We start from the raw sequence: 15,392 nt of genomic DNA, 5'->3' as shown, positions 1-15,392 counted from the left end.
GAGCTGTCTCATGCAGCGGTGGGGTGCCAGTGTGCTCGTGGACCCTCCATGCACCGGCTGTGCACTGCTCACCCTGCCTCATGCAGGGGGTTGGAAACCTGAGCCACCTCGTGCAGTGCCGGGGTCTTGGTTCACTCCTGGACCCTCTGTGCACCGGCTAGGCACCACATGCCCAGCTTCATACCAGGGTGGGGGACCTGAGTTGACTCATTCGGCATCTCAATTCACTCCTGACCCTCCATTCACAGACTGTGTACCGATGCCTTGCTGCTGCTCGCTGCTCCATGTCCAATGAGGAGTCTTTGGGCTCTTCCAGGGCAACAGCTTTGTCCTGCTGGCCAGCTCTTCCTTGCCTCCTGCTCTGGCCCTCAATGGAGCTACCCGTGTGCTGGGAAAACTGCTCTTTGGGGGCTCTTCCCCCAAATCGGAAATGGACCAATAAGAGAGGGCAGGGTTGTTAGTCCCTTCTTAGGTCCATCTCTTCACCACACCCTACAGAAGCAGTGGGGCTAGCCTTTCCCCTGCCTTCACCTGATAGGTGGGGGAAAAGGAAATACCCCACCAATCATTTCAAACTTTTCCAAAGCTGGCACATTGGGCTGCTGCTGGCAAGCTGACCACACATATCGCCGGCACAACACAACAAGAGACATGCTCGGATGGGATGGGCTCCACCTTTCCCCTAAAGGTAAGTGTGTGTTTTCTTCTAGGTTGGCATATCTTCTCCGGTGGGCTTTAAACTAGTCTTGTTGGGGGAAGGGGAAGATGAGGGTGGAAGAAACATCGGACTGCCAGACCAAGCAACACCCACAAGTACAGCCCAGCCTAGACTGACGAGCTGAACATATATACAGGTAAGCGACAGGGGCCAGCATAATGCTGAAAGTAGGGGGCCAGTGCACACATCCATAGGAGGCCTCAAATGCCTCTACACAAACGCTCATAGTATGGGAAACAAGCAGGAGGAACTTACCCTCCTGCTATATGACACCAACCCAGACATAGTGGGGATCACTGAAACGTGGTGGGACCAACGCATGGCTCGGTGGTGAATGTCAAGGGCTACAGGCTGTACAGGAGGGACAGGATAAGAAGGAAAGGTTGGGCTGTGGTACTCTATATTAAGGAGGAATACACATCCTCGTCAATTAGCAAAGGATCAGAGGAGGGGCACTCTGAAGTGCTTTGGGTTAGAATACAAGGCAGTCAGGGGGAAAGATACTTAATGGTGGGGGTCTACTACAGACCACCCAACCAAGGGGAACAGCTCGACCAGGAATTCTTAAGTCAGCTCACGGAGGTAGTGAAGTCAAAGGATGTGGTCGTCATGGGAGACCTGAACTTTCCAGACATCTTCTGGGAAGAGCAGTCAGCCAGGTCTGACTGCTCACATAAGTTCCAAGCCAGAACGCAGGACCTCCATCTAACCCAGGAGGTGCACAGCCCCACCAGGGGAGATGCCTTGATGGACCTGGTGCTGGCCACGGGAGATGACCTAGTGAGGGGGCTGCAGGTGCTCGACCACCTGGGCAACAGCGATCATCACCTGCTGGAATTCACCATACAGCACAAGGTGGCAAAGGCCTACAGCAAGGCAGCAGCCCTAGATTTCAGGAGGGTGGACTTCAATGAGCTAAGGAGAATAGTCGGGGAAGCACTGAGGTCCCAGAGGGAAGGGGAGCCAGGTGTCCAAGAAGAGTGGTCACTTCTTAAGGAGACGATCCTCCAAACCCAAAGGGAGGTAATCCCAACATGGATCAAAGGGAGCAGGAGGGCACGTAAGCCCCTATGGCTCACCAAAAGCATCGGGGAATGTCTCCTAGCAAAAAGGAAGGCGTACACCCAATGGAAGGGAAGGGCCATCACCAGGGAGGACTATACCACAGTTGCTCGGGGATGCAAGGGGGCAGTCAGAAGGCCAAGGCAGAGATGGAACTGGGACTAGCTTCCTGGATCAAGGACAACAAGATGTCCTTTTTTAAATACATAAAAAGAAGGTAAAAAGAAGGTTCCGGGTAACGTGGGGCCCCTGCACGACACGTTAGGAAATTTGGTCATCAAAGATGAGAAAGTCAACATATTTAATGATTTCTTTGCCTCCATTTTCCTAAGCAGGGACCAGAAAAGTCACCACCTCTCTGGGCCCCCCTTAGACCCTAGAGGAGGCGCACCTGGGCCAAGGGTTAGTGAGGAATTAGTAAGGAAACTTCCGGAAGGACTGGATGTATTCAAATCAGCTGGTCTGGATGATCTCCACCCTAGAGTACTGAGGGAATTGGCTGAGGTCATTGTGGGACCCCTGGCTCATTTATGAGCACTCGTGGTACTCTCGTGTGGTGGCACAGGACCGGAAGAGGGCCAATGTGGTTCCCATCTTCAAAAAGAGGAGGAAGGAGGACCCGGAAAACTATAGGCCAGTTAATCTTACCTCAATCATGGGCAAGCTTTTTGAGAAAATTATTCTGGTGCATATCGATGAGGGGCCAGGAGGAGACATTATGCTTAGGGGCAACCAACACAGGTTCATTAGTGGCAGGTCTTGTCAGACCATCCTGGTGACCTTTTACGACCAGGTCAATAAATCCTTAGATGCAGGGGCAGCAGTGGACATAGTCTTCCTGGACTTTCAGAAGGCCTTCGACATTGTCTTTCACCCTGTTCTCATTAAAAAACTAGGGGGCTGTGGTATCAACACCCACAGTCAATTGAGTCGCCAACTGGCTAGAGGGCCGCACCCAGAGAGTGGTGGTGAATGGGTCATTTTCAACTTGGAGGGATGTGGGCAGTGGGGTTTCGCAGGGCTCGGTCCTCGGGCCCACACTGTTCAACATCTTCATCAGTGACTTGGATGAGGGGGTAAAAAGCACCCTGTTCAAATTTGCTGATGACGCTAAGATTGGAGGGATGTGGGCACGCTAGAAGGGTGGAATAGGCTGCAATCAGACACACAGGTTACAGGGGTGGGCAGATAAGAATAGGATGGGATTCAACACCGACAAGTGCAAAGTGATGCACCTGGGGAGGAACAACCGGCACCATACCTACAGGTTGGGGAACTCCCTTCTCGTCAGTACAGAGGCAGAAAAGGATCATTGACTCCAAGATGAACATGGGCCAGCAGTGTGGGGATGCAGTCAGGAAGGCCAACAGCACCTTGTCATGCATCCACAGATGCATCTCAAGCAGGGCCGAGGAGGTGATCCTCCCCCTCTATGTGGCACTGGTCAGGCCGCAGCTGGAGTACTGCATCCAGTTCTGGGTGCCACACTTCAAGAGGGATGTGGACAACATGGAGAGGGTCCAGAGGAGGGCCACTCGCATGATCAGGGGGCAGCAGGGCAGGCCCTCCAAGCGGAGGCTACAGGACCTGATCCTGTTCAGCCTCCACAAGAGAAGGCTGAGGTGGAGTCTAGTAGTCTGTTACAAACTAGTCAGAGGGGACCAGCAGACACTGGGGAAGTCCCTGTTCCCCCATGCACTACCAGGAGTGACCAGGAATAATGGTCACAAGCTGGCAGAGGGTAGATTTAGGCTAGATATCAGGAGGCGCTACTTCATGGTCACAGTGGCTAGGATCTGGAACCAACTTCTAAGAGATGTGGTGCAGGCTCCTACCCTGGGGGTCTTTAAGAGGAGGGTAGATTTACACCTTGCTGGGGTCATTTGACTCCAGTACTCTTTCCTGCCATGGCAGGGGGTCAGACTTGATGAACTGCTTAGGTCCCTTCTGACCCTAGAAACTAAGAAACTATGAAACATATTTTATCCCAGCTTCCTGCTCTCCTGAATGACCACTAGATCATTTAATTACACTGTTTTAAAACGTAATTAATCCCAGTTCTGGAATTGGAGATACTATACATCAAACAGAAACAAAATAAGTTAAACCTGAATATAAATAAGGAAAAGAGATTTATCATGAAGAAATATTATGAGCTATTAATAATCTGTGAGGTCTCTGTAAAATTCAATTATTTTTGTGCAGGAGAGCTACCAATTTCTCTTCTCCCATGTATATGGAAATCCAAGACTGGAAGAAGAGTTCTAGAAAAAACAGTTAAAAATTCTTTTGCATGAATTACTTCTCTCTCTGTAAAGGAAAGAAAGACCTTAACAACATCGCCTTTGGGTCTATCCAAAATATTATCCAGTTACAAAATTGTATGCTTCCTCTTTGTGAATTTAGTATTAATGAGTAATGCTGTATGCAACATTCTTGAGGATGAACAAATCTTTATCTATTCTAGAGAATGGTTACAGCATAGGAAAAGACAGTAAATTGCTTCCCTGTATTGCACTACTAATAAGCTTCGGTTTTGTGTACTTGAAAGACTTTGGACATGGGCTGGTTGATTTCTCAATTTGGTATCAGAACTGACTTTTTTCTCTTTAAAAAAGTCCTTCAAACTTTCCAATTGTGTTTTGTTTCTCTTGCCAAAAACAAAACAAAAATGCATACAGCCTTGCTTGTGTCAAACCAAATCCTCCATTCAGCACAAAATATTTCATTTTCAAGTACCTGCAAGCAAAGCAAAGCAAATGAAGGACTAGATATAGAAAAGGTAGTGTTGTTTTATCCACTGGCTAAGTGGTGAGAACCGAGATGTGTAACAGGCAGGTTCAATCTTGCCTAACGTTCTCAACCTTTTTAGGCTCCCAGCACCCCTCCATAACTCCTATGGGTTGAGTGGCACCCCATTTCAGTAGTGGGTTTATTTATCAAAGAACTTACTTCCTAGTAGTGGAGGGGAAGGCGATGGAGAGGGAGAGGAGCAAGCATTTAACTTCCCACAGAACAGAAGGAAAGGGACAACCATGAGTTTGTTTCCTTAAACTGGACTTGGCAGAGATGAGACTGTACTTAGGTCCTTGCACATGGGTAGGGGGGGAAAGACAGGAAGGAGGAATAAGCATTTCACTCCTCACACAGGGGCTAGGAGGGACTAGTGTGAGCTTACAAAGAAATTAGTCCGTACTTATCTCCATGCATAGAGACTACGAGGGGAGGAGTGAGTGCTTATTTGCTCAGACCTAATGGCACCCTCAAAAGGCAATCCTGGTACCTCAGGATACTGTAGGACTGTTGAGAACCACTGGTTTAACAAGTACCGCAAAAGTACCTTCATCAGTATTTTTAAGAAATAACTTATTGTTAGATACTGTTCTTTTAATGCTGTTCCACTTTTCATAAAAAGTTAAACTTCTGTGGAGCAGGAACCAGAACGTAGGTACCCAGCTTACTTTGCATGAGTTCTGCCCACCAAACCAGATTGCCATTCTCATTTTCTTTTTCTCTGATTCATTGATATTTTTGTGTTCTGTGAAAAGTGGGAAAAAAAATCAAGAAATAGGGAGTGAGGATGATCCATTCTAGACTACCCTACAATCTGATAGTTACAGCTTTTATTAGGGAAGTACTTGATTCTGAGTATAGATTTAAATTAAGGTCTTTTACCTCCTTCTCCATCCAGTTTTTTAAAGTCACACTTGCATTTTATTTTCCCACGCCAACACTATTCAGCAACATAACCCAATTTTGCAAGTATTTTCAAGATGTCCCAATCTGTACTTTTTTAGCAAACAAACTGAAAGAATAAAACAAGGCATCAAAGGATAATAATCTGTGATAGACAGATGGCATTTCCTGACCTTAACAATTCTCTATCCTGGACTGGAAACTGGGTGCATGTGTGCTGGTGGGAGCGAGAGCAGCAGTGGTTTATGTCCTCTGCTTTGCAGCCATTTGGAATCAGACTTTGAACATGAAGATAATGGAAACATTTGTCTTTTTCCTCAGGTTTTAGAGAAGATATTGCTATGGACATTTATAGCTTCTTAGGAGAAGAAGATATGTCAAGCCTTCTACCATGTAGGCAGGGTGCTTTTCTTGAAAAGTTAAGTTGGTTCTGCTCGTATTTTTTTAGAATTTGCTTAGACTGATTAGCAACAAAGGGATCTTGCTGAAACTTGGTTTGTGAAAATTAGGACTTCCTGATGGTTTCCTTGGGACAGAGTGATAGGTATAGATCCTCAAAAGAAAAGGTGAACCAACCACAGTTCTCAGGAGGTTGAAGAAAGGCAACAGCAGTAGGAACCATTAAGTACACTTTGGAGACCCAGGGTGGCAGTGTAGGAAGAAGCAGAGATTTTTTTTTTATTTTGAATCTAAAATAAAACTATCAGGAAGCTGACCTTTTTGTAAGAATGTTTCTTTGTTGGGGAAGAGCAGCAATTACTTTCTATACCAGTAGAAAGTCCTGCTAAGAGAACATTTTCTTTCTTTGGCTTCATCTTTGTTTGTCTCTTGTTTGTATAAGGAGGTGCTAGCATGGTTTACTAGAACCATTTGTTGCAGAAAAGGAAAAATAAAGTCTAAACCAAAAAAAAAGCCCACATATTTTATTTACAGTGGGGGTGGGGAGAGGTACGGAAGATAGAATAAAACACTTTTTGTGCTTCTTTTCAAGGGCAGGCCTACAGCATACGATAACCTTGGAAAGAATCAGAAATGCTTGCACTGAGATGGATTAATTTGCCATATTTGTGTGCCTCACTGTCTCTGAGTGTTTTGCTATATTTGTTTTCTTTGTTTAACACTGGGGCTAAAGTAGATTACTCTAATGTTAAAAACCAAGCTTTTTGGAAAAGAAACACTTTATTCCAATAATGCCTTTATTTTCCCTGAAGCTGGCATTTTTGGTGGCTAATGTAATGGCAGTACAACAGAAAGGATGATAAACTCTAGTCTCATGTTTGAATGTCTGCCTGAATTTTCACCAGCTATGGAAATGTACCTCTTAAAACCGAAGGAAGCATTCATGTATTGTGAAAGCAAAATATGCAAACGATATTAGTTACAAATAGAAGAATTTAGAGTAGTTACCTGATTTTGTCTTCTAAAGGTTAATCCTAGCAATTTCCTTGAAAATCATGTAGTACTTAAGAGAAGATTTTGTGTTTTTGTGTGTTAATGCTTCTCTCTTCCTTTAAGTAGGTCATTTAAGCATTAAAACTGTTTAATTGCAATTTGATTTTGACTCTACAGAAGGAAAGTGTAATGATCATATTATATTCATGAAAGTGTACTTTAGTATAGTAGTAATCCAATAAAATGAAGAATTACGCAAATGCTAACAAACCATTGCATGATATTGAATTTGCTCCAGGTTCCTGACAGACTTAGCAAAATGGAAGACAAACTGGCAGCTGGTCAGTGGACATTTCCTCTTGTTATTTTAACAGCACTCATTGTATAAACATTAACAGCTACTTACAGTGTTTGGTTATGCATGGCTACAAAAATTAAAGGAATTGCTTTGCTTTTTCTATATATGGCAGGGGTGGGCAATTATTTTGGGCAGAGGGCTGCTTACTGAGTTTTGGCAAGCTATCGAGGGCCACATGACAGGCAGCCCAGGGGAGATAACTATTAATTTTCTAATTTTTTTAGCAGCCCTGCAGGCCAGATAGAATGGCCTGGCGGGTGGCATCCAGCCCCTGGACCGCATTTTGCCCACCCCTGATATATGGGCTATGATTCTTAAGTACAGATTACTGCTTTCTAAATGCCTCCATGAATGTTATCAATGAAAAGTACTCTCTTATGCTCATAGTCATGCCAATCACTAAATTTAAGTTCAGGAAGGACTTTTTCCCCAAGGTAGGATTAGTAGGAACTGCTACCTTCCTTTAATTTGGAACATGGCCATGTTATCTTCTGAACATGTATTCATAGTTTCATAGTTGTTAGGGCCTGGAAGGGACTTTACAGATCATCAAGTTCAGCCCCCCTGCACTTGGGCAGGAAAGATATTCACTAATTACTATCTTGCTGCTCCATCGGTGGGGCATTAGCAGCCCCTCATCTCCTCTCCTTTTCCAAGTGGTATAAGATAAGGTGTTCTGTGTACTTCAGACATTCTGCCTTATAGTTGTAGATAAGGGCTTGAAGTGACAATTTAGAGTAAATGGTTGCTTGTGAACACCGTGGACTGGACTCAAATGCATGAGATCCCTTCCACTCCGGTTCCAAGCCAAATAGTGAGGGAATGTATTCATCTGCAGAGTTGTGAGGGTTAAAGTACTCTGTATTGCTTCTTAAAACTCACCCTACCCTAATGATCTGTCTCTCTCAGGAGCTGACATTTACTGTGCTTAATATAACAGCTGCAGAGAAGTGATGTGTTCTAAGAAAACGAAACACATCTGTGTTTGTCTCACCATGGCATAGCAAATATAGCAGCCTTTGGCTGTCACCTTGAAATATTCTAGCTTTATTGTCTACCTGATAACTGGCTTGATCCATCTTCCCAGGAAGTCATGGGATTTCCATTTGACGAATATTAATTGTAAGTGAAATTTAGTATCAAATTTTTACTTTGGTATCAAGTTAAAACTATCTAGATTTTCCTAATCATTGATATTAATTAGCCATTACTGAATGGTCTATTACATATAGAGTATAAAAAAAAGCTTAATTGAAAAAAACGGTTAATTTGCAGTCATAATTTTATTTGAGATATTGGTTCACCACTTATTTTCTCCTAACTCTATCTTCCCTAATTTTATTCTTTTCATTCCTAGAAACTTCTAAGCATTCTATTCCAAAGACTGATTCCATCATTCATTTTTGGGACCCTACCTTACTATATAAATTACTCATTTTGGAACTTCTAATCCATTCTTTCTTCTGCATTGCCACTTTCTAATCACCATGCCATCTCAGAATTTTCAATTTGCAGCACAGGCTATTTAGATCATAACCATGTCTCATCTGTCTAATTACTTCTCAAATAACAAAAACCTGATTTCACAGTATTGTTTCACCATAAAAGCTGTTCATCCATGATCAAATAGTCAGCAACTAGAACCTAAATGCCTTTTTTTTTTACTTCTTGTTTCCTTATTCATCTTGATTTTAGTGGAGACTGAGGCTTTGGATCTCTCTTTCCTCCTTGTCTGCCACCATGCAGATATTTTTATTTTCCTCTCTTGTGGATTTGTTCTTACCTATTTGCTGTGGGATACCAGTTCTTCCTCTATATGAAGACTACTACAAAGAAAAGGAGTCCCTGTAAAATCATGTTCTTGCCTCTCTCCTCTATTCTATTACCTGCTTCCTCTAATCTCACACTTAAGAGCTACTGCTATTTAGCCACTGGTTTCATGAAATGACACTAAAGGCAGAACTCTCTTACCATTTGTGTACACCAAAATGCAGTTTTTTAGTCATGTAACTGGCATTTTCTGCAGTTACCCATTGTCTGTAATTCTATTACCCCTGCCGTGTGGATGCATCTGTGCAAGCATCCACTAAATATGTGCAGTAGAGTACACATCCATATATGCCCAGACTTGAATGTATGTTCAAAGGGAAAATTAAAAGGTGGATGGACCCTCCCTTGTTTTATCTCTACTTGCTGAGTGGTTAGAGCACTCACTCCAAAGCAGGATACCTGGATTCTAGGCACTCCTTATCCAGAAGGTGTTTGACTTCCTGGAAAAATGCTCTAAACACAACTTGTTAGGCATTATCTCCTCTCCAGTGCTCTTTCTGAAGCTAAGCCATTATCCTTCACATTTAATTGCTATTAAATAAAATGGTTGAAGGGCATTGTAGTAGAAAAACTTCTTTCCCATTGGAAGCAGGGATCCAGGCTAGAACCCTGGGACTGCCACCTGCCAAAGGAGAAGCACTTCACTAAGGTACATATCTCCTAGTTCAGCGGGAGCCAATAGGTTTTTTTTGGCAGGAGTGCAATGAAGTAAGCCCCACTCCCTCCTCAAGTGCTATTCTGATCCTCTTCCCCCTTCCCCTGCTAGAACCATTGCTCTGCTTTCTCCTCCTTGCTCTGTGCTCCCTGCCCTACTTGTCATTGTGTTCCCTGTCCCCTCCCTGATCTGCCATAAGTCACACACAGCAACTGCCCATTCTACCTGTGCCCTAGTTTGTTCTGATTCAGTTAACCTCACCTATCACCCTCTCCTGGCTGTTCTGGGATCTAGCTTCTAAAGGAGACTGGAGAGAGTCCTGGATAATTAATACTTCTCAGAGCACTGTGCTGGGAAGTCAAAGAAATAGAGATGAGTTTTTTTTAGCTACATTTCCAAGACTTAGGGGCCCACAATGGACATATGCATATGTCTACATTCTTCTATAAACAAACCAAAAATACCCAAAAAGGCATGGCTGTATGCTTACCTAGCCAACACAACAGCCTACTGAGCATGTACAGTATACATGTGTATGCATTCATACTGCAGAAGTTATAAAATTGCAAACTGTGTTCAAGTGCTAAAAATAAAACTTAAGTTAGAAAACTGCCATTTATGTAAGCAAAGGGTAACAGGACTCCATCCTACATTTATAAATCTTTCACACCATTTATAATGGCAACTCTCTCCCCTCTTCTCAATGATTTTCACAATATTAACATGGGACACTATGATTAGCTTCTTTCTACGGAAAATTACATTCCATATTTTTTGAAGTACAATTTTTTATTTATATTTTTACAGCATATTGTATTTTTACATCACAATAAAAACTAAAAGTAACCTCTCCAAACAAAAACAAAACCCCAAGACCTTATATGACAGCAAACTTTTCACTACCAATGGAAAATTCTGTAGGAAGCTTCCATTATGGCTAGATACTTTACATTCACATAGGGTACTTTACATTCACATAGGTTATTAATATACTAAAATCAAGAAAACCACTACTTATTTTAGTAAGTAAAATACTAGGATACGTAAAATGGATATATAACCAAGTTGTTGACTTGGTGCATGTGTATAGATAGATAGTGTGGTGGATATGTTACACCCCTCCACACACACTTTTGTGTCCACCAGGGGGACGGCAGGGGTGGAGCACCACCACCCATCACCCCACACCACCACTGTCTCCCAGGAGCGGGTAGAGAGGGCAGGGAGCTTGCCCCACTGTCCCCTCTATCCCTTTGGCCAGCATCCTGTGCACCACCTTCAGGGAGCAGGGTTGAGGGGAGGGGCGAGGACAGGCACACTGGCCTTGGCCTCCTGCTCCAATCCAACCATCGTGGCAGTGCTCCGGCTCGCCATCGTCACCACCGCCTCCTGTCCAGCTTTTTAAAGCTACACACTCTTATAAACCATTCATTTTATATAATAGTTAAATATTACATGTTCTATAATATTTTTTCTCAGCAGATTTCAAATAAAAGTAACTTGCTGAGCTACAAATATGTGTGTGTGTAATGTTATTCACTTGAGTGAACCTATAAATTTGACTTGTCTGAATAAAGTTGTCTTCATGCACACCATTTTGCATGTCTTAATACTAGTTTCTTTTGTTATTGTTCCTTTGTAGAGCACCTTAAGGGTTCTTGGTTTTTATGGGGCAAAAAAAGAACAAAGGATTGCCCTGAGGAATCTTGTCTTAAATAAAAAATGTTTAAAGTTTGAGCTAATCACCATCATTAGAACAAAGTATTCAAAGAAAATTTCAAGGATTAATTTCCCAGGCACCATTGAGTGTCTAAATACATTCTCCAGGGTTACGCATTGGAGGGAGGAAGAGGGGGACAACAAGGACAGCATTTTCATTAGAGCAGCTCCTGGAGAGCCGCTCTAATAAAAATGCCACAGTGTCATGTGTATTAAGCATTTCAAAATAGTCATGGGGGCATGTTAGCTAAAGCTCATATGACGAATTTTACTTAAGGCAACCCTGTGACCATTTTGAAATGTGGGACTTTTAATATGCATGATGGTGAGGCACACTGAAGTATTCTAATTAGAATGCTCCAGCAGACTCAATTAATTGATTAATCGAGTTTGCTCTGGCATGTTCTAATTAGAACCATTGGAACATGTATATAGGCATGTTGGTTTTAGCACTTGTAGGTTTTTTATTGTTTTAGATGCAAAAGGTAAATACCATAATTTCATAAAACAAGTTAAAACCAATTATTTAGTTTAAACATGTACTCTTTGTATTAAAATAAATGTCAGGATGAAAAAAAATATTCAAGATGATAATTTACCAAGCAAATCAATAATACACAGTTAATGTAACAACAAAGGGCTTGATCCTTCCCTGAAGTTCATTCTTATGCTTGCTGCATACTTAAAACTAAAATTAGTTCTATATCTGTGTGATTGGAATCATTTCCAGCCAAGAGTCATTCAGTTTAGATCACATGATATTTCAAAGATGGGCAGTTAAATAAAGCCAGAAGGACATCTGGATTTGAAATGACTGATTCCCAAAATTCCAGCATCCCCATAGTTCAATATAATATATCCTTCCAGATAATGGACAATTGAACCTCATTCAGTAATCAGTCTAGCTCATTTCCAGTAAGAGTTTTGGCTATTTTCCCTGAAATACTCCACGGTAATTCCTTTGGAATACAGTGATGGATACTGAAAAGGGAAGAGGGCATTAATTGCAGGCTGCTTTATGGATACCATGACCAACAAGCTACTCAAGCCAAGAAAGTTATTTTTGCTTTTCAAGCCAATGAAATATTAATGAAGAGAAACCAAATGCTATTCTAATCACAGTTGCCAGAAGGTCTTGAATAGCAGAGAGCATGGCATACTAATACGCTAGCTTGCTGAGCTACGATATCTGTTATTTATATTTTTATTGCATTTGTTGTATGATAATGAAAGCTATCAGATAATATCACAATAAAGAAAACCATAACTACCTAGCCTCTGTTTTGTTTACTAAGTGTTTTTGTTTTTTTCTTATTTTCAAATCAGTCAATGGCAACCGTTATGCTATTGAGGTCTTAATGATTTCACAGTAGATATTCTTGGAGAAGCTCAAGTGGAATTGACATCTTTAGAGGCAATGCTGAAACTTGTGGTGAAAATGCATTTTTTACTCCTGAGAATAGTAAACATCTTTCTTTTTTAAGAGAAAGGGATAGAAAATTCCTCTCAAATACAACCCAACTTTAATAATGTAAAGGTCATCAAAGAGAAATTAACAATGTCTGCATTCTGAGGAAATGGTGTGTAAGTACTGGGCCAAAGTTATTTATACTTTTTCCCTTCAGATTTTAATAGCCCTGCCCTAAAAATTCAAGCTAGTGCAATGCAATCTTATTGGGTGTGTACAGGGGTTACACTTAGATTGACCTAACCAGGGTCAATTTACCTCAAGATTGGGTTAATGTGAACAACAAAGGTGTTAAGATCTTGTGAATGCCTGCACATATTTTCAGTGAAGCTGCAGGGCTGGGAAAGCTCAGCCACTTGTCCCAGCCCTGGGGTTGCACTATTCCTATCCTTTCAATCCTGACTAGGCTGGTCCCCTCTCCCAATCTCTCCCCGAAGACCCTCCTAAGAAACCACCCGCTCTAAGTTACTTACAACAGGCTCCCCAAGCAGCTCCTGGGAGCTGTGAATAGCTGCACACTGCTCCTGGCAGCAGCAAACTGCTGCACATGCCACGCCGGCTCTATGTTCACATGGCTAAAATTAAGCCATGTAAATGTACAATGGGTGCAGCAAATGACTGCACACACCTGTTGAGGTCAGGCTACACAAACACAGGAAAAGAAGTTGAATGACAGTAGCTGTCTCAGCTATTGCCTGTGGAGAAGGCACCATCATTGTTGCTGCTTCTCAAGACAAGCTACAATTTTAGACCCTCCCCGCCTCTGCGGCTTCTGTCTACAGCATTCCCCTTAAAGGGTCAGATTTTCTCCCCTTACTGTAACATCCTTAAAGGAAAATATCCAACTCCTCCATGAGTGTCACAGAACAATAAACTATATAAATTAGCAGATTATCCTAGTAAAACTATGCCATAGTGGGTGATCAACATCTCATCACAAAATCATATTTTCAGTTGTTCACATGCTGTAATGAAGGTTGTTGAAAATCATGTCATGGAGGACATACAAGTTTCAAAGTCTAACAGTTTTATTCCTTTTTAATAACTTTGCTGTTCCCAAAAGTTTTATTTTTTTGGTTTTTATACTTTGGAAAAAAAAATATACCTTTTCTTCTGCCCTACATGCATAGCTTGTATATATTTTCATCAAGGCCAACTAAAAAAATCTCTGGTGTCTTTAGTTCCAGCTCTTCTTATGGAGCTGGGTATATTAATGTGATCCAAGAAGAAAACTCTGGAGGATTTATTACAGTTACAATCCTCTTTTCTGCTCCCCACATTCAAAATGGCATGCCCTATCATGCTGATACAATGCTTCATATGAAACTTTCTGAATAATGATATGAGCAGCTCCAACATGGGAAGGAGGTGTCAAGAGCCTTATTGCCTAATTAAAGGTCCCATCTGTATGAGAGCAGCTGTTTCTACACAGTCATTTAATACGTGCATACACAAGCACTAAATGGCTGTGCTGTAACCGGCATTACTGTACAGTAGCATCCCCGAACAGCTTTTTGGTGATGCTGTGCAGTAGCTCGTTACTATTGCGCAGCAGTGTTGCATCATGCTTTGTGTCATGTGCAGTAGTACTGAGCTACTGTGCAGTCAGCAACTAATGAATACGCAGCCAAAATGTAATCATATAAAAAGGCATCATTAGCAAGTATAGACCACTTGACTGACAATCAGGAGACTGAGACTTTGTTCCTTATGTCGTTGACCTACCATTTAACCTTGGGCAAATCGCTCCTCTGTGTATTTTCATAAGTAAAGTGAAATTTATAGGATCTTCTTTGTAAAACACTTTTAGAATTATAAATAAATAATGGTGAATAAAGTCCTTTTTACACATTAGTTTTAGGCAGACTCTGGAGCTCTTAACCCCCAGACTGTTCACACATTAACACCTGAAACTAGTTTTAAGCTCTTAAAGTAATGCCGTTCCAGGGCAGATTTATCTTTGATCCATGTTACCCAGCTGATGCTACATTAACATGTAGCCACTCTAGGTTACACTTCAGTGTAAACACCCCAACCACACCTCCTCCCCTGCTGGCCGACTGCCAGCCCTCACTCTCTCTAGCACCCCAAATCCCCACTGCTCCCCCTGCTTCCTTGCAGTTGTCCAATCTGTGTGTCCCAGGGGGAGCAGTAGGGAAGGGTTAACCTGCCTGACTAGTCATCTCCCCCATCCCCCCTCCCCACCACCTCCTGCTGCCTGGGCTTGTTTCCACCTGGAGATGAGCAGCAGCCTGGCAGCAGCAGTTGGCCAGGCAGGCAGATTAACTCTTCCCTGCCTGCTCCCCCAGAACAGATAGGGTAGGCAACCACAAGTAAGCTGGGGGAAGGGGAAGCCTGGGGGTTGGGAGAAACTGGGGAAGCCCCAGAGAACAGAGGGCAGGGGGACTGGATATGGGGTGGGGTGGCGTGCAGGGCAGGTTCTCACCGCCAGGCCCCCTGCTGGCTTGAATATGCAACAGCTCCAAACTCAAGC

General features: G+C 42.7%; 1 protein-coding gene across 1 annotated transcript in view; it reads right to left on the bottom strand.

Moving 5' to 3' along the window:
* SNTG1 (syntrophin gamma 1) overlaps positions 1-15,392 on the bottom strand; it is a 335,406-nt gene that overhangs the window by 110,393 nt on the left and 209,621 nt on the right. The gene's annotated exons all lie outside the window — the stretch shown is intronic.

The sequence above is a fragment of the Crocodylus siamensis genome, chromosome 3 (genome assembly GCF_052110815.1).
Source record: "Crocodylus siamensis isolate JL-2025a chromosome 3, ASM5211081v1, whole genome shotgun sequence".
NCBI lineage: Eukaryota > Metazoa > Chordata > Crocodylia > Crocodylidae > Crocodylus > Crocodylus siamensis.
The sequence above is the reverse complement of the archived record's forward strand: the minus strand, read 5'-3'. Positions and strand labels throughout refer to the sequence as shown.